The 22,433-nt window shown below is 47.3% G+C and overlaps 1 protein-coding gene across 3 annotated transcripts in view; it reads left to right on the top strand.

Moving 5' to 3' along the window:
- Positions 1 to 22,433, top strand: part of GABRB2 (gamma-aminobutyric acid type A receptor subunit beta2) — a 309,567-nt gene that overhangs the window by 5,708 nt on the left and 281,426 nt on the right. The window lies entirely within an intron of this gene.

Here is a 22,433-nt window from a genome sequence, read left to right as displayed (position 1 = left end):
ATTACTTGCATTTGTGGCGGCACAGGGGGTGTGGCGTGGAGACCCCCACCCCCGATCCATCGGTGCCCCTACTCCCCCATTGTTATTACAACTGTCACGGCCGCCCCGCAGTCTGTCCCTGCTGGCAACCTGCCATCTCCCTTCGGATCCAGCTGTTTGCTTTGAACTTTGCCTTCCGGACCGGACCTAACAACCGACCAACCGAGACTCTTTCGACAAACGTGTGTGGGTCTGCACCCCCCCCCCCGGATTGCTTATCCCACAACTTGCCCCTATTACTGGACCCCGATTTTGTTCCCCCCCCTCCTCCCAGTCCCCCCCCCCTCGGCATTTTTTTTTCTTCCCGTCCGCAGCCAGCGGAAGGAGGGGCCATTCCACCTTCTCCCCTCCCCCCTCCTCCTTCCGGTGTCTCCCTGTCTCTCCCTGCTCACAATGGCGGGGAACGAGAGGGGCGAGACTGCTTTAATAAAATTAGTTGTCCCTTCCCCACCACCACCCCTGCCCAGCCCCCAAGGTCCCCCCCACTACTATTGTTAAGGTACTTGCCACCCCCCCTGCTGGGGCACCGGTAGCAGGAGGCACCAGGGTGATTGCTGCTGCTGCTGCACCCACCACCCCCCCAGATTCTAGGAAACCCCCCCGGTTCACCGGAAGGGCCAGGGCGGGTGGAAAGGAAAGGGCCCCGCTAAAACCACTGAGCCCTCCATGGCAGGGGCTGCCCCCACCGCTGCGGCCTCGTCATCAACCGTGGCGCCCCTCCCAGCGTTTCCCTCCACCAGCTCTGCGATTGTCCCTCCCCCGGCCCCCAGGACGTATGCCCGGGCGGCAGCGGGCTCCCCGCTGCCTGCCGCCTCGTCATCTCGCCCCCCCCGCCTCCGCCACCATCACCAGCGGCCGAGGCCCTTTCCCCGCCTTGACCAGGAAGCACGGCGTCCGTTGCCTCCTGGTGCCCGCCTCGCCCCACGTGGAGACATACGTGCAGGCGTTGGCGAAGGTGGTAGGACCCACGGCTATTGTGGTGGCCTCCAAGATGTATGGGAAGGTCGTTTTCTTCTTAGCCTCGGAGGATGCCGCCCAGGAGGCGGTGGAGAGGGGCCTGACGGTAGGGGGGGTGTTTGTCCCCCTAGAACCGTTAGAAGACCTGGGCGTTCGCCTCGTCCTTACCTCCGTTCCTCCCTTCTTACTCAATGCTGCCCTGTTACCCGCTCTTTCCACCCTGGGGAAACTTGTTTCTGTCATCAGCCCTCTCCCGTTGGGCTGCAAGGACCCCACCCTCCGTCACATTTTTTCGTTCCGCCGGCAAGTACAGCTTCTACCACCGGCAGGGGCGCGTGACGGAGAGGCGCTTGAGGGGTCCTTTCTAGTCCCCTACGAGGGAGCCCGCTATTGGGTCTTTTATTCTACCGGAGAGGCCCGGTGCTACCTCTGCCGTTCAGCGGGGCATGTCCGCAGAGACTGCCCTTTGGCCCGGGGGGGAGGGGCACCCGAAACCCCTGAGACCCGGCAGGACATCGGCCCCGTCGCTGCCGACGCCCCTGGCTACCCAGTACCTGAAACCAACCCTCCTCCTACTCGACCCATCACTGCTCCCGTCCGGGCCCAAGAGATACCTTCCCTACAATGCCCGGGCGAGCAAGGGGTTTCCACCCTTGCTAGTACCAACCCAATAGAGCCCATGGAGGAGGGTGTGGCAAGGATATTATCGGGTATAAGAGAGGGCCCTCCCCAAGGAGAAGCCCCCGCCCCTCATGTTGCCCCACCGCTACCTCCCCAAACCCCTAAACCATCGCCTCCGCCCCCTGACACGACCCCTGCTAACCAGCCCCCAGATGATGCTATGGAGGGCTGGACCCTAGTCCAGGGGAAGCGAGGCAAGCGGAAGGCTCGAGCTCCGCTGCATCCACCCGACGCGGAAGCCCCCCGGAAGACCAGGAAAGGAGGCACTGCTATCGAGCCTCCCGCCACAGCCGCGAGCGAGATCCATCCGCCGGTATCGGGAGGGGAAGACGGACTGGCATTGGAGGGCAGAATCCCCCCTCCACGGGAGACCCTCCCCTCCGAGACTTCTGAGGACACCCCTTCTGCCTGGACGCTACCCGAACCCCCCGCGGACCCCGAGGCGGCCATTGAGGCAGGCCCTAGAGGAGAGGCCCCCGGGGTGGCAGGAGTTGGCCTCTCCTCCGTGTATGCGGAGATTGAGGCCCTAGATTTGACCCCGGTCACCCAGGGAGGGGATGATTTGCTGCCGGCTGGCCTCGAGCTGGGCAGCCTTACCCCAGCCTCCCTTTCCCCATGCTCCCTCCCCCTATTTGCCTTCCCGGGTGAGCACCCTGCAGCAGGCGGTCCACCACCTGATGCCATGACCGCTAAGACCACCATGGAGCCAGCACCTAGCATTATTGGGAGCCCCTCCCCTTCCCCCTTAACCCTTGGCTCTGCTCAGGAGGCACTTTCCTTTAGCTGCTCGCCTCCTGCACCCCAGAGCCTTACCCCTGCCCCTGCCCCCACCCCTGCCCCTGCCCAAGGTCCCTTCTCCTGCAATGTTAATGCCGCCCCTGGGGTTATTTCCTTTCCGCCTTTTGCAGACTCCCCCCAGGGAGCAGTCTTTGCACTTTCTAGTCGTGACCCATTAGGAGTGGCAATTTTTCCCCTGCCATCCCCCTCCACCCCAAGGCGTGAAATGAATTTAATAACCCCAGCCTGTCAGACGCCCCGTCGGTGGTCCGCACCCTGTCTACCTGCCTTAGCGGACCACGAGGCTGTATTAAGAGGCCCATCAGGGAATACCTCGGGAATTGTAACCCCACCCCCCCATGAGCTGCGGCATGCGCTACGGAAGTTCCTAGAGCACTCCCGTGGCGCCCGCGATAGGGCACAGCTGGCTCTTCGGCTATGGGGGGACTTTGATCAACTCCTCCAGGCCACAAGGGCCCTTATAAAGGAGGGCAGGGGGCAAGGAAAGCGCGGTGCTGCGGCCTACGAGCGAGCCCGCAGCTTCCGACACGATCTACTCACCCACGGGATGGGTCATGGGTTGCTGTGCAACCCGCCGGGGGCCCTGAACCCCCCCGCCAATACGAGACCCCCACCCCCCCAGCCCTCCGTATGACGCCTCTTATTATTGCGACCCTGAATACCAGGGGCTGCAGGATGGCTCTCCGCAGGTCCCAGGTGCTCTCTTACCTTCGGGAGGGGAGGTACTCTGTAGTTTTCCTGCAGGAGACCCATACGGACCCGGCCGCCGAGGACAGGTGGCGGCTGGAGTGGGGGAACGGGGTATACTTTAGCCACTTTGCGACCTGGCAGGCTGGAGTGGCAACCCTATTCTCCCCCAACCTACGGCCTGAGGTGCTAGGGGTTAATGAGGCCGTGCCGGGCCACGTGCTGCACCTTCGAGTCCGTATGGAGGGGCTCGTGGTTAATTTTGTTAACATCTATGCCCCACAAATGAGCTCCAGGCGGCCACAATTTTATCAGCAGGTGTCCGACTTTCTCGGCACCCTGGATTCGCACGAGTGCCTGGTCCTGGGAGGGGACTTTAACACCACCCTCGAGGAACGGGACCGCTCAGGGGCCGAACCGAGTCCGGCCGCTGCGAATATTCTCCAAGGGATAGTCGACCATCACTCTCTAGTGGACGTCTGGCGTGACCGTCACCCAGATGACACCTCCACGTTCACCTTTGTCCGGGTGGAGGCCCATCGGTCACACCACTCTCGGTTGGACCGTATTTATTTATCCCGTTTCCATCTTTCACAGGCCCACTCCTCCGCCATTCGGCCGGCCCCATTCTCCGATCATCATTTAGTCGCTGTAACGGTTTCCCTCCGTGCAGAGAGACCGGGGCCGGCCTATTGGCACTTTAATAACAGCCTGTTGGAGGACGAGAGCTTTGTGATGTCCTTCCGGGAGTTTTGGCTGGCCTGGCGAGAGCAGTGGCGTGCCTTTCCCTCGGTGCGGCGATGGTGGGATCTCGGGAAGGTGCGCGCCAAGCTCTTCTGCCGTGACTACACCCGGGGCACCAGCCGACGGCGAAATGCGGCGATAGAGCAGCTGGAACGGGAGGTCTTAGAGATGGAGAGGCGCCTGGCCGCCGATCCCGAGGACCCGTCCCTCTGCGGAGTGTGCCGGGAGAAGCGGGAGGAGCTCCGGGCCCTTGAGGACCACCGGGCCCGAGGTGCCTTCGTTCGATCCCGCATCCGCCTCCTTCGGGAGATGGACCGCGGCTCCCGCTTCTTCTATGCCCTGGAGAAAACGAGGGGGGCCAAGAAACACGTCACCTGCCTTCTTGCGGAAGACGGCACCCCCCTCACGGGTCCAGAGGAGATGTGTGGGAGGGCCCGTGACTTCTACACAAGCCTTTTCTCCCCGGACCCGACCGATCCTGACGCTTGCGAGGTGCTCTGGGAGGAACTCCCCATGGTCAGCGTGGGCGACCGCGACCGACTAGAGCTGCCTCTCACCCTGGCCGAGTTCTTGGAAGCCCTCCGTCGCATGCCCACCAATAAATCTCCAGGCATGGACGGGCTGACCGTGGAGTTTTACCGCGCGTTCTGGGACATTCTCGGCCCAGACCTAGTCACCGTCTGGGCTGAGTCCTTGCAGAGCGGGGTCCTCCCTCTGTCATGCAGGCGAGCGGTGCTCGCTTTGCTGCCGAAGAAGGGGGACCTCCGCGATCTACGAAACTGGCGTCCCGTCTCACTCCTTAGCACGGATTACAAAATCGTAGCAAAAGCAATCTCGCTGCGGCTAGGGTCCGTGATGACGGACGTGGTCCACCCAGACCAGACCTATACTGTCCCGGGTCGCAGCATTTTCGACAACCTCTTTCTAGTCCGAGACCTTTTGGAACTCGGGCGGAGAGATGGTCTATCGTTCGCCCTCCTGTCTCTTGATCAGGAGAAGGCGTTCGATAGAGTAGACCATGGGTACCTCCTGAGCACTCTGCAGGCGTTTGGATTTGGACCTCAGTTTGTGAGTTTTCTCCGGGTGCTGTATGCCTCCGCGGAGTGTTTGGTTAGGCTCAACTGGACCCTGACTGAACCGGTCAGCTTCGGGCGAGGAGTGCGGCAGGGGTGCCCCCTCTCGGGCCAGTTGTATGCTCTGGCGATCGAGCCTTTCCTCTGTCTCCTCCGCAGTAGGATGACAGGGTTGGTGCTGCGGGAGCCGGAGCTGCGGCTGGTCCTGTCGGCGTACGCCAATGACGTACTCCTCGTGGTCCAGGACCCGGGCGACTTGGCGCGAGTGGAGGCATGCCAAGCCATCTATTCGGCAGCCTCCTCCGCCCGAGTCAACTGGGTCAAGAGCTCTGGCTTGGCGGTGGGGGACTGGCGGCAGGTAAGCTCCCTCCCACCCGCACTTCAGACCATCCGGTGGAGTGCGGGTCCACTGCTCTATCTCGGCGTTTATCTTTCCGCCACGCATCCTTCCCCGCCGGAGAACTGGCAAAATTTAGAGGGCGGGGTGATAGAGCGGATCCGGAGATGGACGAGGCTACTCCGATGTCTCTCCCTCCGAGGGAGAGCACTGGTGCTTAACCAACTAGTCCTATCCACGCTCTGGTACCGGCTCAACACCCTGGCCCCAGCCCTGGGTTTCCTGACCCACCTCCGGAGATTGATTCTAGAGTTCTTCTGGTCAGGAATGCACTGGGCCCCTGTTGGAGTTCTTCATCTACCCCTGAAGGAAGGAGGGCAGGGCCTGAAGTGTCTGTACACTCAGGTCCGCGTTTTCCGCCTCCAGGCCCTGCAGAGGCTCTTTTATAGTGCAAGTAGTTCGGCGTGGAGCATACTGGCGCACGCCTTTCTGCGCCGTTTCCAAGGGCTTCGATATGACCGGCAGCTCTTTTATCTTTCTCCGAGGGGTTTTCCGCGAGACCTCTCCGGGCTGCCGGCCTTCTACCAGGACCTCCTCCGGACCTGGAAATTGTTTCTAACAACCAGGTCCGTGGTGGCCACCGTGGGGGCAGATCTCCTCACGGAGCCCCTGCTACACAACCCCCAGCTCCGTGTGCAGGTGGCGGAGTCCCGCTCGGTGCGCCAGAGGTTGGTCCTGGCGGAAGTTACGAGGGTCGGAGACCTCCTGGACTACGACCGGAGAGACTGGCTGGATCCCCTGATGCTCGCTCGGCGCATGGGGCTCTCCAGCCTCCGTACCCCCCGGCGCGTACTTCAGGAGGTGAAGGCCGCCTTGACCCCCGCTGCTCGGGCTTATGTTAGCCGAGCCTTGTGCGAGGGCGCACCCCGCCCATCCCTTACCCCAGGCCCGCCGGACCTTTCCATCGGGCCCCCACCCCGTAGATCCCAACAAACCCCTCACCCTTTCACTGCAAGCCGGCTGCACGAACTGCAGCCGGTTAGCTTTCAAATTGCTTCACGGAAATACTTATATACACTTACGCTTCACACCCTTCACGCCCACACCCTGGTGTCCCGCCCCGATACAAAGTGGCGGGATCTCCTGCCACCTTTGGAGAGTGAGCAACCTCGGTGGGCCAGCCTGTATTCCACCCTGGTCCCAAGGCCCATCGGGGACATCAGTTGGCGGCTCCTTCACGGAGCTGTGAGCACGGGTGTGTTTTTGACACGGTTTACCCCCATTCCAGACACTTGTCCTTTCTGTAATGTGAGGGAAACCCTGGCGCACGTGTATTTAGAGTGTGCCAGATTACAGCCCCTTTTTCGGCTCCTCACAAATATTCTATTACGCTTCTGGCTTCATTTTCCCCCCCACCTTTTTATCTATACACTTCCCATCCGTGGCCCCACAAAGTCGCGGGATCTTCTGGTCAACCTCCTCCTAGCTTTGGCTAAAACAGCCATTTATAAAACCAGAGAGAGGAGGTTGGCCCATGAAACGTCCTGCGATTGTGGGGCCGTTTTCCGATCCTCAGTACACTCACGTATCCGGGCGGAGTTCCTCTGGGCGGCGTCCACCGACTCCCTTGAAGCCTTCGAGGAGCGATGGGCGCTGTCTGGGGTTCTCTGCTCGGTGACCCCGTCCGGTTCCCTCCGTCTGACCCTTTGATTGAGGGGAAGAGCGAGAGACGCCAGCCCCAGCCGTTGCCGCTGTGGATACCATCATTCCTGTCATCTAGGAGGGGTCCTATAATACATGGGTGTCTAACCCCCCCTCCCTAAACTGCCCACCCCGCAGCCGTGCCCATCTTACCGGGCACTCTCAGGAGAGGGAGGATCGGTGACACTGGGCGCGGCACTGGGTAACTCGAGGGGGTGGAAGACCACGAGTGTCGAGGAAGCCCCCCCGCTCTAGGCCACCAGGTAACTCAGGAGGGTGGAAGACCACGAGTGTCGAGGAAGCCCCCCCGCTCTGGGCCCAGGCTAGCCTGAACACTTCTCCCTCCTGAAAGCTGCTGTGTTATACCTTCTGATTGCGTTGTTTTGTTGCATAGTTGTTTTGTTTCCTTTGGTAATTCTGTAAGCGTTACCAATAAACTTTCTTTCTGTTTCAAAAAAAAACCAAAAAAAAAAAAACCTTCCCTGTTACCTTACCCAGGGAAAAGGGACCTACTTAGCCTGGGGCTAATATATCTGCCTTCTATTATGCTCCTATAGCCATCTGCTCCAACCCTGTCACACATAATAATTTGATGTCTTTAGCCTGCTTGACTGTCTCCTAATTCTCTTTCCCATCTGGTCACAAATCACCATCTACTTGTTTGGTTCCTACTCTCTCCAGTTCTCTTATCGCTGATCCTTCCCCTTGTGGTATCTGTGGCAACACTTTCAGAATCTTTTGATTCACTGGATGCTATTCAATGTTAAAATTAGTGCTTCCAGACCATGCATCTGTAAAATGAATATAATAGCACTGCCTTATCTCACAGGAATGCTGTGAGGATAAATACTTTAAAGATTGTGAGGTGTTCAGACACTACAGAGATGTGGGCCATACACCTGCCTTTCTCCATGGCATTTTAGTAAGGTCTTGATTATTAATATCTGATGGAGTAATTTGCTCAAGTACTACTTTTAGTTTAAAAGCCCTTTGTGCATTTGTGCAGTTATAGGTAAGGTATGGTGGTTCCTATATACGATTATATAGAGAAATAATGACTTCTGTATCATTTCACCTGTTTCAAAATGGGAACTGCTAAGTGGCAAGTTATGCCAGCATTCCGACCAGACATCTACTAATTAACTCAGCTGTGGAATTCGCAGTCTGATTTTACTTGCTACCCACACAGCCTACTACGAGGAAACCTCACTGTGACATCCTCATGATGACAAGCTGGTAGATGCAGCAGCTGGTAAAAGTAGAACAAAGGAGTCTGTTTAGATTGACTATAAAGTAAAGACTGCCTGCAGCCAGAGTCTAGTCATAAAACTAAGACTTGGGTAATTCTGGCTTAGGTTCAAATAAGAAAGGGTATGTGGAGTCTTCCTGCAGCACAAAGTCAAGTGTGGAAATAAATAGGAATCATTTACTTGGTGACCACTAACTTTCAATGTTCTCATCTACCAGTTCTTTCCCTGTTGTTGGTTTATAAGGGAATCTGTGCATGGTACGAATTATGCTTGATAAAACAGCTGAGCAATTTCTGACAAGGCTAATAGTTGACAGCAGCTGTAGGGATTCTGCTTGCCTAGGACATGGGTTTTAACCTCTGTTTTGCCAGGCATTATGCAAAGTTCATCCACCTCATCAGACTGACTAAATGATAAGTTTAAAACACTGAAAAAGATAGCAAATGCTACATGGGTTGCTACCATAGTACCCTTCTGATGATTCAGACACTACAAAAGTATTTCAGTCTGTCATGAATGTGTTAAGCAAAGTAATGGACTGTAATGTCCATTTGTCATTTCAGAATTACAAAGCTCTACATCTTGAACTGCCCTCCCTTTTTTTGTGGGTATAATTTTGTACATGTGAAAATTTGTGTTTGCATTTTTGCCCTCTTTTATCTAACTACTGATTTTGGCATCCACAGAGGAACACATTGGGCAGTTTTTTGCAGACACAAAATTACACCAAAAGAACTGGAATCTTGGATTGATGCCCAGATGAACATTTGGTCCAAAATATATAAACACTGCCTAAGCGTACAATAAAACCTATTACAGAATTGCAGGGACCTTGATAGTAGAATGGGACTGTGGTGGGACGGTCACCTCGCTCTGGCTTGGAAAGGGTTAAAGCCAGCCCTGGGAGAGGGCTGGGGCTGCGAGCTAAAGGCTCACTGATTGGGGAAACAGCTGCAGCTGGGCCATGCCCCAATCAGGCCACAGCTGGCCCTATAAAAGGCCAGTGAGCCAGGTGCTTAAGACTCTTTCTCTAGCTTTTGAGAGGGAAGGACCTGGCTGCCTGGGAGCTGAGTAGGGACCTAAGGTAGGGCAGCACTGGGGGAAAGGCAAGAGGGGCTGGGGAGCTCCAGCCGGATAATCCGCCCCAGCCCACAGGGCCTTGTGCGGGGCCTAAACCAGGTGCTGGGGCTGCAAAGGGGCAGCCTGGGGCTAGGCAGAGGCAGTGGGTCCTACCACCCGCACCCCCCTTGCCAATGATGAGTGGCTATTACAGGCTGCAGTCAGCCTCAGTGAGAAGGGGCTAAATGACTGGCAGTAGGCACTCAGGCAAGGTGGGATTAGGGGGTTGGGGGCTCCCTGGGGAGACCCAGAAACTGAGGGGATACTGCTGGGGCGAACCCCCAGACAAAGGGGCACCGAGGTCCGGAAGAGACACAGGGGCTAGAGGTGGCGATGACACTGGCCTCCAGAGGGCGCTCTGGAGCTGGAAAACGAGCTAATTCCCAGACTACTAGCAGGAGGTGCGGCGGGGTGAGTCACGTGTTGTTACAGGGACAAAAGACATCTTGGTTTCTCTTTATCGCTCTTGTTTCCATAGTTATACCTAACCTACTACCATTTCCTGTTAGCTGAATATTCATAGCACTGCTTTTGATTAAGAAACTCCAGAGGACTATCTTCTTCTGAAAGGCATATTCCAATATAGCTTATCACAGATAGGCAGAAGCTGCACTTTCGGAAGTGGAGAGATCATACGTACGTACAAGACATGTTTATTTCCTAACTTTTCAAAGTTGTGTTCCGAGTTTTAGCTGCTGTTTTGTTAATGTGACTAAAACCTCAATAAAAATACATCACTAAAAAAATACTAATAGTTAATACAAAAGTTGTATGGAAAATAAATGCAAAATATGTTTTGACTAAAATGTATTGGCTTGAAATAGTATATTCCCGTGTGCAAGCAATAATCGGGGCTTCCTTTTGTCATCCTTAATCAAGCAAAGACCCAGCAGGCCAAATCCTGACTCAGGTGTTCCCTGTCCCCACTCCCCCAACAAAATCAACATGCAGGCCCATTCTGCACTTTGGACTCTCAAGGAGGAAGATGAAATGGGCAAGGAGCAGCCTTGTGTTAGCCTAGTCTTGCATCCAGGCAATGTAAAACTTAAATCTCACCCCTACTGCCTTACATGATAGTGTGGGCCTTGGAAAGGGATGCCAAGAGTTTGTGCCTTTCCCAGCATCCCTGCATAAAGTGCTAGTTCTCCCTTCTACCTTGACACATCTGAGCTGACTAATAGCTAAGATAGGGATGTCAGCTGGAAATGAAGACTCAGTACATATGAAGATTTCCTCTCTCCCTGGCCCAGGCAGGAGCAAGAGGGACACAACAGGAATCCTGAAATCCTTGTCAATCCTCCCACTCATAACTTAGCTTTTTTGGGGCTCACTTGAAGCCCTAGTTCTCTCGGTGCTTCCCCTCACCCCATATACCATATCCTGTTCTGCATAGTATCAGGAAGGAGGAGAAAAATGAAGTAGGCTATGTGGTGGGCAGTCACTCAAATGAGCTCTTTTTCTACTTCTGTAGCTTCTCAGACTCTTACCACAGAGCTGTTGTTCTAATGCATTGGCCTACCTATCCTAGGTTTGCTCACTGTATCATAAATGAGCAGTATTCCAGTGCAAAATGGATTTAAAAAATAATTCGTCCATGGCTAAGGAGAAGTTGCCATTAACTAATTTGACCTTAGAAGCTGGAAGATTAAACCTGACATACTACGTTGGATGCTCGCAGGTAATTGTAACATAAATGTGCTGTTTCTGACAGGATCCAAGCCAAGATATAACCATATGAGTTTAGAAGAGATGCTTAACGTGTGACATTCATTATTTAATGAGTATGTTAATATGAGAGCTTTGTAAATCTCTGCTGACTCATCCAAAATTGTGACAATTTTTCAGTAATGGAGTTGACCATGTTTTACTCTTTAATACCAGTTTAAATCTACAGATACTAATTTAAAATAAATTGTAATCTGCTCTTAAAAACTTGTATATTTTGGATCCTATAGGAAGTGGGAGGCAACATATCCATTTTTTAACCTTTGATTTCACACCTAACGTCTCAAAAGAATTAACAGGATATAAGAGAGAGATCCGTAAATTTTAAGGTCAGAAGGGACTAGTGTGATCATCTAGTCTGACTTCCAGTGCAACACAGGCCGTAAGATTTCCCTGAATAATTCTTGTTTGAAATAGATAATCTCTTTTAGAAAAAAAAAATCCAATGTTGACTTAACTGCAATCCTTGGTAAATTGTTCCAATGGATAATTACCCTCACTCTTAAAAATATACGCTTTATTTCCAGTCTGAATTTGTCTGGTTTAAACTTCCAGCCATTGGATCTTGTTATATCTTTGTCAGCTAGATTGAAGAGCCCATATCAAATTTTTGTTCCTAATGAGGTTACTTACAGACTGTGATCAAGTCACCACTGGTTCTTTGTCAGGCTAAATAGATCAAGCTCCTTGAAGTGCACATTATCACTTTTTCCCCCCATGTAGGTATTTTAGACTGTGATCAAGTCACCCCTTAATCTTCTCTTTGTTAAACTAAATAGATTGAGCTCCTTGAGTCTATTGCCATAAGGCATGTCTTCCAATCCTTTAATCATTCTCGTGTCTTTTCTCTGAACCCTCTCCAATTTATCAGCATCCTTCTTGAATAGGGGCACCAGAACTGGCCAAAATATTCCAGTAGGAGCACCAGTGCCAAACACAGGATAATAGAAACTCCCTACTCAAAATTATTTTCTTTATATATCCAAGAATCACATTAGCCGTTTGGCCAGGAGCTCATGTCCAGTTTATTATCCACCATGACCCCCCAAGTCTTCTTTTTTTTTTTCTTATAATAGGATCACCTATCCTATAAGTGTGGCCTACATTCATTGTTCCTAAATGTATAACTTTATATAGACAAAAACTTCCCTTTACATTCAAGGCCCAATCCCGCAAACACCAAAGCATGTGCTTTGCTTCATATATTTGTGTAGTCCCTGCACTAAGCATCAACTGCACTATTCATGTGCATAAAACGAAGCAAGTATATGTCTGCAAGATCAGGAGCCAAGGGAACATTATTGGTAAACATAGAGCACCTCTTTATTTAAAATTTCTGGCAGATTTTTTTTTTGTGGGGGGGGAGGGCTGGAGCGGGGGAGGAATGGTAGAGCACGTGAAATATCTAGATGAAATAAACGAGGGCCCTGGCCTAGCAAAGCACTTAGGCATATGGTTAACTTGTAGGTGGTTCCAATGAATTCTTTGGGATTTGTGCTTAAAAATAGGTACATGCTTAATTATTTATCTGCATAGCAGCAGGGCTTAGGAACCCTGGCAATGGATCATGTCCCCTTTGTGCTAAACACTACAAAAAATCGTCTCTGTCCCAAGGAAGTTACAATCTAAATATAAGAAAAGAGACGACGAAATGGATAGCGAGAGATGCTTAAAGCCTTTATTGGATGGGGGCCGTAAAACCTAAATTTACTTCATAGTTACAGAAGGGTGTCCGCTTTAAGTAGCTATCCCAATGTGCTAACAAAGCAGAGTACAGAAAATCATACTCCATTTGTAATGGTGGGAGAAGAGAAACACTAATGCAAGGATCAGCAACCTTTGGCACCCGGCCTGCCAGGGTAAGCCCCCTGGTGGGCCAGGTCGGTTTGTTTACCTGCTGCCTCCGCAGGTTTGGCCGATCACAGCTCCCACTGGCCGCGGTTCGCTGTTACAGGCCAATGGGGGCTGCGGGAAGTGGCGGCCAGCATATCCCTCAGCCCACGCTGCTTCCTGCAGTCCCCATTGGCCTGGAACAGTGAACAGCAGCCAGTGGGAGCTGCGATCGGCCGAACCTGCGGAGGCGGCAGGAAAACAAACCGGCCAAAGGTTGCCAATCCCTGTACTTGTGTCTTCTCAAGCCTGTAATCATTAATGAGAATTGGGTTAAACATATTAAACGGAAAACAAAACCTTTTCTGAATGTTGCAAAGCTACTTGCCTTCCCATGCATGCTGTATATACTTGAAGGTGGAAATATAACCAGCGATTATGTGTGTGTATATAGTAAACTCATTTTTGTTTGCCTCAGGATATTACCTTTCAGGATTTTACCAAAATGAATGTGGGACTCTACTTAAGTATCTAAAACACCCTCCAAATACCACATTTTAATTTGGTATGTTCACATTTTCAGTGTAATGTATTTTGTGAGTAAAATGCTATTATAACAGAAAGCATGCATTAATGGAAATGCTAGGGACAACTCAGTATAACTGGCAATTAATTTTAGGGGCCATTAAGCAGAGAATGAGAGAAAGCATGCCCCTTTAACTTTTTAAGCCAGTTTAAGCTGCAGTTCATTAGATTGCTAGCCTTGAATTATTTTGTCCATCCCCGTCAGTGTATTTGTTTTTAGCGTTCATTTTCAATGTGTGCATTCTTATGTACTGATTCAATATTTAAACTTCCTTCAAGGGCTGACTTCTCTAAAGCAATCATACTAAATTTTCTACAATTTGGGTAGTTTAGAACTCTGTCTTGTGTTCCTCAAGCTATTTCTAATGCCAACACAGCATTTATACATCAATTCTTATATTATTTAGGCATTTTTAAAAAGGCTTTTATTTTTACATATTGATTTGTTTGGTTCCAGTAGAGCTGCTACTGTAGAACCTTGAGCTTCCACAAACTATGTAGCATGTGCCCTGAACAGGAAGTAGAGAAAAAATGAAAGCGCTTAATATAAAAGCTCAATAGGACATCTGCTAATCATTCCAGATATAAATTGCCTCATTCAAAATGGGCTCAAGATGGCCTCTAAGTTTGCAAGTCCAAAACCATTCGCACAGACAAGTGGAAGACTTTTTTGTATTCTAAAATGAATGTGTACCATTGGCATAAAGTTTTGGCTAAGCAGAAATTAGGACCCCATTTTGAATCTGCAGCCACTTCACAGTATTTTGTATCTCAAAATACTTCTAAATAACATTCATTTTGTGTAGTCCCAAATATAAAGTCAATGATGTTGTTCACTGTGTTGAAGGATGGCAATTTTGATGAAGAGAATATTTCATTTAGTCAGAAAATATCAGTAGTGCTGTGTTTAAAGAGTTTTTCTTCAGTTACATATGAAAGGTAGAGATATTGTTAAAGAGGGTCCGACCCCAAGTTTTACCAATGACTTCAAAGGGAGCAGGATTGAGCTCAAAGTTGGTAGGCCTAAAAATTTGTGCTATTCTACCTTGAAACTAATCCTTTACAGGGCAATGATTGTTGCCTGTACAGACGCCTGCTGCCTGTACAAACCCCTGAGCGTATGTGGAGCCTCACTAAATCATGAGAACAAAGTACAGGGATATGGGTATATAGAGCTCATTGTAAGATAGGGGCCTCAGATTTAAATGTCTGTTTGGTACATTTTTTACATGAAACTTCTCATGCTGTTGCTCAAACTATGATGAAAGTTATATGCCCAATAATATTACTAGAACAATAGTACATAAATCCTAAATCATCCATAGCAATTAAATGCTGCTGGGGTTTTGTTGTAATACTATCTATATGTTAAGATAAAGGCTTATCTTCCGAGAGCCTTGTTATAGGTGTATTTTTATTTAAATTAAAATAAATCAAAAGTGTAATGTGCTTGAGACAATACCCATTTTCTTAATGGTTTCCTGTGAATCTCACAGTAAGTCATATCTCCATCTGTTTATTTGTGTAGAGGCAGCATGGATCAATACACAAAATAATGCAAATAGGGACTTCTTAAGGGTCAGAGCTTACAGAGGAAATTACTGTCATGGGGGGTTATATTTCAGAGCCAAAAATCTTTACAGTGTCCCTTTAACAGAATATGTGGTGTCTTAGTCCTGGTCTACACTGGGTGGGGCGGTCGATCTAAGATACGCAACTTCAGCTACGAGAATAGCGTAGCTGAAGTCGACGTATCTTAGATCAACTTAGAATCACTTACTTTGCATCCTCAATGGCTGCTGCTCCCCTGTCGACTCCACTTCTGCCTCTTGCCATGGTGGAGTTCCTGAGTTGACGGCAGAGTGAGCGGGGATCGATTTATCGTGTCTACACTAGACACGATAAATCGATCCCTGATAGATCGATCACTATCCGGCGGGTAGTATAGACGTGACCTTAGCTTTTGATTTACTTTTCAAAAGATTTACACTGAACCTTCTAAATACAGAAATCTTCTTAACTTAGATCCCATCTTTTCTACATTGTGTGATGGATTCTATTGACCATATAGTGAGTGGTATGCACCTGGTGAATATTTACCAGTGCTTTGATTGCTCTATAGCTAATAAATAGACTGTTTTGTCTGCCTCATTCTTCTGCAAATAATTCTATGTATTTCAGAAGTTTGGATTAAGAGCTACATCTTGGGGAAAATATTTATCACATTGCACACAATCATAAAATGAGTGTCCACTTCTGTAGCCTATTTCATAAATGCACACCACTTGTATACATTTATCTGAAATGTCCTATCCTCAAGTCCTTAACCAGCCCTCAATTTCAGTCAGTGTTTTGCCTCCGTAGACTCCAGGATTTAGTATAGTTATATTTGTGTCATGTGTAAATCTACCTGGTGTTTAATAATGATATCTATTGATCTTTATTGCTGATGTATGCTGAAGAATCTAAATGCTGAGTCGCTTAATAAAAAATCATGGTATAGTGGGGATGGTTCTGAGAGCATTCAGTAATTAGGAGATCCTTGGCTGTATAAACTCTATATGAAAGACTATCTAGGGTCCATTAGAAGCCAGTGGGGCCTATGTACACAAGTGGCCTATGGGCAGGGGTCGCATCTTCTTAAAATCCAAGCAAATCTTGGGAGGTGTGGTGATTGAAACACCTGTCATCTTTAATGGAGGATGTCAAGGTTCCTCCCCCACTCTGAACTCTAGGGTACAGATGTGGGGACCTGCATGAAAAACCTCCTAAGCTTATCTTTACCAGCTTAGGTCAAAACTTCCCCAAGGTACAAAATATTACACCTTGGACAGGCCGCTACCACCACCAAACTAATACTGGTTACTGGGGAAGAGCTGTTTGGACGCGTCCTTCCCCCCAAAATACTTCCCAAAACCTTGCACCCCACTTCCTGGACAAGGTTTGGTAAAAAGCCTCACCAATTTGTCTAGGTGACTACAGACCCAGACCCTTGGATCTTAAGAACAATGAACAATCCTCCCAACACTTGCACCCCCCCTTTCCTGGGAAATGTTGGATAAAAAGCCTCACCAATTTGCATAGGTGACCACAAACCCAAACCCTTGGATCTGAGAACAATGAAAAAGCATTCAGTGTTTTACAAGAAGACTTTTAATAAAAAATAGAAGTAAATAGAAATAAAGAAATCCCCCCTGTAAAATCAGGATGGTATATATCTTACAGGGTAATTAGATTCAAAAACATAGAGAACCCCTCTAGGCAAAACCTTAAGTTACAAAAAAGATACACAGACAGAAATAGTTATTCTATTCAGCACAATTCTTTTCTCAGCCATTTAAAGAAATCATAATCTAACACATACCTAGCTAGATTACTTACTAAAAGTTCTAAGACTCCATTCCTGTTCTGTCCCCGGCCAAGACGACTACAGACAGACACAGACCCTTTGTTTCTCTCCCTCCTCCCAGCTTTTGAAAGTATCTTGTCTCCTCATTGGTCATTTTGGTCAGGTGCCAGCGAGGTTACCTTTAGCTTCTTAACCCTTTACAGGTGAGAGGAGCTTTCCCCTGGCCAGGAGGGATTTCAAAGGGGTTTACCCTTCCCTTTATATTTATGACAGAGGAGGAGGAGGAAAATTCATATTACTCCTCCAATTGCAGAATTTCACAGGTGTATGAGGGGGCTGGATCACTCGATGATTGCCTGTCCCTCTGAAGGGCCTGACATTGGCCATGTTGGAAGACAGGATACTGGGCTAGATGGACCATTGGTCTGACCAAGTATAGCTGGTTTTATGTTCTTATCTGTAAACTGAATCTCTGTTTCCATTACAGAATGGGATTATTTATATATAAATAATTAAAAGACCATTCTAACATCCATGTGCCTCATAATTTTCAGATAATTTAGAAACTCATTTTAAAATTTGAAAACTCTAGTAACTGGTCCCCAGTCATCCGGTACCACTCCAGTATCAAAGGCTTTCTAAAAAATAATTGCTAATGGTTCAACTATTGAGTTCCTAATCTCATATCACCTGTGGATGCTAACTCATCACTCCTTTTAAATTTATGTACTTCTGTTTCAATAATCTATCTTCACCGGGACAAAGTGGAGAATACTCTCACATCCTCCACAGATGTATTTTTAATATTCTCCTTAAATACAGATACAAAGAAACCTTTATTTTCTCTACCAATTCTTTTTTTTTTTTAAGTAACTAATGCTTACTTTGCCTTTATTAATAGTCTCTAAAAGGTGTGTGGTTTTAGGATAAAATCTTCAAAACTGAGCCCCGCCACTGAGAGTACACAATTAATACATCACATTTTTGTGTACAGTTTTAAAGATATACACTTTAATTATCAGTTCCACTAATATTAAAATGATTTATCTTTATATTAGCTGTTCATCATTTTCCCTTTTTCTTTTCCCTCCTCATTTCTTAAAAACCACTCAACATGCTGCAATATTTTTATGTATTTGCTCTGTGTAGCATTTTAGAGCCCTGGTTAAGTTTCCATTAACCAATTTACCATTCACCCACACGGATATTAATTTCCTTTAGATTTGCATAAAGGAATCTGGTATCCCTGAACATACTCTATTCTCTCTGTAAAATTTGGCTAATTTTTGCTTATAGTACCTCTTACCAATAAATATCACTGATCTGTTTTTGCTCGGTGTAGATGGATCAGTGGCTCTCAACCTTTCCAAACTACTGTACCCCTTTCAGGAATCTGATTTATCTTGTGTACACCCAAGTTTCACCTCACTTAAAAACTACTTGCTTACAAAATCAGACATAAAAATACAAGTGTCACAGCACACTATTACTGAAAAAAATGCTTGCTTTCTTATTTTTACCATATAATATCAACTGGAATATAAATATTGTACATACTTTTCAGTGTATAGTATGTAGAGCAATATAAACAAGTCATTGTCTGAAATTTTAGTTTATGGACTTCACTAGTAGCCTGTTGTAAAGTAAATATCTAGATGAGTTGAAGTACCCCCTGGAAGATCTCTGTTAACCCCTGGTGGAGAACCACTGGTATAAATAAATGTTAGTCTCTAAGGTGCCACAAGTACTCCTTTTCTTTTTACTGGTATAGAGTATTTCTCATTTTATCAAATTGAGGTTTAAGCTTTGGCACATGCTCCAGTGCCTTGCTGAATTGTGGTCTTTATTTGGAACAGAGAGACATTCAATGAAGTTACTTCAGAAATTCAAAATGGTAGGAACAGATGTGAAATGGTTGCCAGGATATGTTTTATCAACTAGGCTACAATTTCGTAACCAAGATGCATCAGAACTTATGTTAAGAGTCAGTAGGCTCTATTGTGATTGTTAGGTTAGATAGAAGTAACATATTGACAGAGAAGCATATTTAGAAGGCATATGGTAAAGAAAGCAGGGAGTGCTGCATACTGAGAGATCTCTTCCTATTTTCCCGCAGCACTGCATTGGAGGAGGTGGACATGCATAAGTGACTCTCCTGAAAGTGTATTAAATGAATAAGAATATATTTCATAACTCCTCTGCTTATTGAGCTTCTTTTATTTACACAGTAATACTCTAGAATAGTCAGTGTGTAATAATTGCTGGCCTCTATTAAAGGAAAGCTAAGTAACACATTTTTATTAGTGATTAGTTATTTGTGAGACAAACAACTTACAGCTGAAAATGCAGAAGCAAAAAACTTAGAAAATGCAAAATACAGACTGTATAAATCATCTTTTATATTACTGCATTATTTTGCAGTTAAGGTGGAAGCATTTCATGGCATGTGACATGTCTTGTTGAAGTGAAAGGCCTATTCCACCTGATATTTTTGGCTGTGATATACCACTTAGATTGTGGCGCATCTCCAGTCAAAATCTGAGTCACATGCTTTTCATTTCATTCAAAAACCAGCTAAGTGCCATGACATTTTATAATCCCTTTACATTTTTAAAAGCAATTCCCATTGTCTTGTGTGTTCCTAAACAGTGAAATGAGAACCACTTGTCACAAAGGACAAGTAGCTCATCTACTTCAAAAAGAACAGGAGTACTTGTGGCCTTATATCAGGGGCTTAAGAGGAAAGTGTAAAACCCACATAAAACACCTAATTTTGCAATCTACTGCCATTGGTATAGGAGGGGCATGTTCCAATAGAGAACAGGTCAGGGAGGTATGAACTCCTTGCTTTGATCCTGACTCTCACTGCAACCTTGGGCAAGCCCCTGCATACCGGTCTCAATTTCTTCATCTGCATATTAGAGATAAGTCATGCTGATAATACTACATTATGAATTATATTAAAACCCCATATAGTAAAAGAATGTTAAGATTACAAAGTTAACTCAAAAGTTAACAAATAGTTATTCTTGCTTGTGAAACCTTAATTAGGTCTCCATGCACATATGAATAGTCTTGCCCAAATTTCTATAGGAAGTCTGTCACAGAATCAGGAATAGAACCCAGCTTTCCTGGGTTCCAGTCCAGTACCTTAACCCAAAAAAACTGGTTTTTTTTTTCTTTTTTCTCCCTCTGACTCATGCTGTGTGAGTTGTACCCTGAATAAGGAAAGTCCTGTAGAACAAATGGTATATCATATAATTAAAGACTATCATGATATAAATGCACAATAGGGCTGAATCAATATTGCATGCTCAATCTTAATTCTCACATTATCTAACTTCTGCATACTTGAGCTTGGAACTTTAATGTTCTTTTACTTGTTTCCTAAAATATGTAATTTTAGGGGGGAGTGGGGTTTAAGACTGAAATGAAAACTGAAAAAAGCCACATCCCTGAAGTTCCATTATGTGGAACCATATTGACCAAATCTCAACCCTCCATGGGACACCAGCAGAGATGGAACTACAATACAGATGTCTGCCACTTGACTTAAAGTAACTGGTAGCAGTAGTGGGCTATGTCAAGGTTCCTTCCCCACCCCGAACTCTAGGGTACAGATGTGGGGACCTGCATGAAAACCTCCTATGCTTACTTTTACCAGCTTAGGTTAAAACTTCCCCAAGGTATAAACTATTTTACCCTTTGCCCTTGGACTTCCACTGCCACCAAACATTTATCTGGGTTTATTTTTATTAGGAAAACATTGTTTGGAAATGTCTTCCCCGCAAAAAAATCCTCCCAACCCTTGCACCCTACTTCCTGGGGCAGGTTTGGTAAAAATCCTCACCAATTTGCATAGGTGACCACAAACCCAAACCCTTGGATCTTAAGAACAATGAAAAAGCATTCAGTTTCTGAAAAGGATTTTAATAGAAGTAAAAAGAATCACTTCTGTAAAATCAGGATGGTAACTACCTTACAGGGTAATTAGATTCAAAACATAGAGAATCCCTCTAGGCAAAACCTTAAGTTACAAAAAGACACAAAAACAGGAATATCCATTCTATTCAGCACAGCTTTATTTCTCAGCCATTTAAAGAAATCATAATCTAACGCATATCTAGCTAGATTACTTACTAAGTTCTAAGACTCCATTCCTGTTCTGTCCCCAGCAAAAGCATCCCACAGACAGACTTTGGTTTTACCTCCCCCCAGCTTTTGAAAGTATCTTGTCTCCTCATTAGTCATTTTGGTCAGGTGCCAGTGAGGTTATCCTAGCTTCTTAACCCTTTACAGGTGAGAGGATTTTTCCTCTGGCCAGGAGGTATTTTAAAGGGGTTTACCCTTCCCTTTATATTTATGACAGACTATTATCCTTTATGTGAACCAGCCACAACAAGGGTATATGACACACACCTGGCCAATGGTTTATATAGCTATCTATTAGAAAGTTTAATAATCCTGAATTCAATCCCTGGCTCTGAAGTGGGTGCTGTTTGTTCAGCCAAGTACATATGGGTGCACTCATTCTTAAAGGCAGTGTGCTGAAATGGATGAGACTTAGATCTGATATGTCAGAGTCTAGGGTTCTGTTGCAAGCTGCCGCATAAATAACCTTGTACACTTTCTTACCCCATGTGCAAAATAGGACTCCTGCGCTGGGCATCACAAAATGGGGAAGAGATGGCCAGCCCTCTGTGGAGATAGAGGTGGTTAGGGACTATTTAGAAAAGCTGGACGTGCACAAATCCATGGGGCCGGACGAGTTGCATCTGAGAGTGCTGAAGGAATTGGCGGCTGTGATTGCAGAGCCATTGGCCATTATCTTTGAAAACTTGTGGCGAACGGGGGAAGTCCCGGATGACTGGAAAAAGGCTAATGTAGTGCCAATCTTTAAAAAAAGGGAAGAAGGAGGATCCTGGGAACTACAGGCCAGTCAGCCTCACCTCAGTCCCTGGAAAAATCATGGAGCAGGTCCTCAAAGAATCAATCCTGAAGCACTTGCATGAGAGGAAAGTGATCAGGAACAGCCAGCATGGATTCACCAAGGGAAGGTCATGCCTGACTAATTTAATCGCCTTTTATGATGAGATTACTGGTTCTGTGGATGAAGGGAAAGCAGTGGATGTATTGTTTCTTGACTTTAGCAAAGCTTTTGACACGGTCTCCCACAGTATTCTTGTCAGCAAGTTAAGGAAGTATGGGCTGGATGAATGCACTATAAGGTGGGTAGAAAGCTGGCTAGATTGTCGGGCTCAACGGGTAGTGATCAATGGCTCCATGTCTAGTTGGCAGCCGGTGTCAAGTGGAGTGCCCCAGGGGTCGGTCCTGGAGCCGGTTTTGTTCAATATCTTCATAAATGATCTGGAGGATGGTGTAGATTGCACTCTCAGCAAATTTGCAGATGATACTAAACTGGGAGGAGTGGTAGATATGCTGGAGGGGAGGGATAGGATACAGACGGACCTAGACAAATTGGAGGATTGGGCCAAAAAAAATCTGATGAGGTTCAGTAAGGATAAGTGCAGGGTCCTGCACTTAGGACGGAAGAATCC

This window comes from Lepidochelys kempii, chromosome 8, assembly GCF_965140285.1.
Source record: "Lepidochelys kempii isolate rLepKem1 chromosome 8, rLepKem1.hap1, whole genome shotgun sequence".
Classification (NCBI taxonomy): Eukaryota; Metazoa; Chordata; order Testudines; family Cheloniidae; genus Lepidochelys; species Lepidochelys kempii.
This window is presented reverse-complemented; position numbering and strand designations above follow the sequence as displayed.